The sequence below is a fragment of the Trypanosoma equiperdum genome, assembly GCF_001457755.1.
Source record: "Trypanosoma equiperdum strain OVI genome assembly, contig: ctg_1474, whole genome shotgun sequence".
In the NCBI taxonomy this organism is placed as follows: Eukaryota; Euglenozoa; class Kinetoplastea; order Trypanosomatida; family Trypanosomatidae; genus Trypanosoma; species Trypanosoma equiperdum.
Genome location: NW_027123476.1, coordinates 167,533 through 167,833, shown reverse-complemented (window position 1 = coordinate 167,833; position 301 = coordinate 167,533).

Genomic DNA, 301 nt, shown 5'->3' with positions numbered 1-301 from the left:
AATAATAATAATAATAATAATGGTAGTAATAACAAACAAATTAGATACTGCCTCGAGGTTTGCTTGAATGTAAACATCAAATGACACGGAAATCAATCAAAACGATCGGATGATATGTCAAACGTCCCTTTCTTTCATTCACTGCTTAATTTTCCCCTCCAGTTCTCTAATACAATATCTTATTTCACTTTTCCGGGAGGAGTGCGAGGTATTTCAGAGTCCAACCTTATTACTTTCTTCCCCTGTGCTCCCCTCTCTCTTTTAGCTTATTTAACTTTATTTAACACTAATACTAATATTA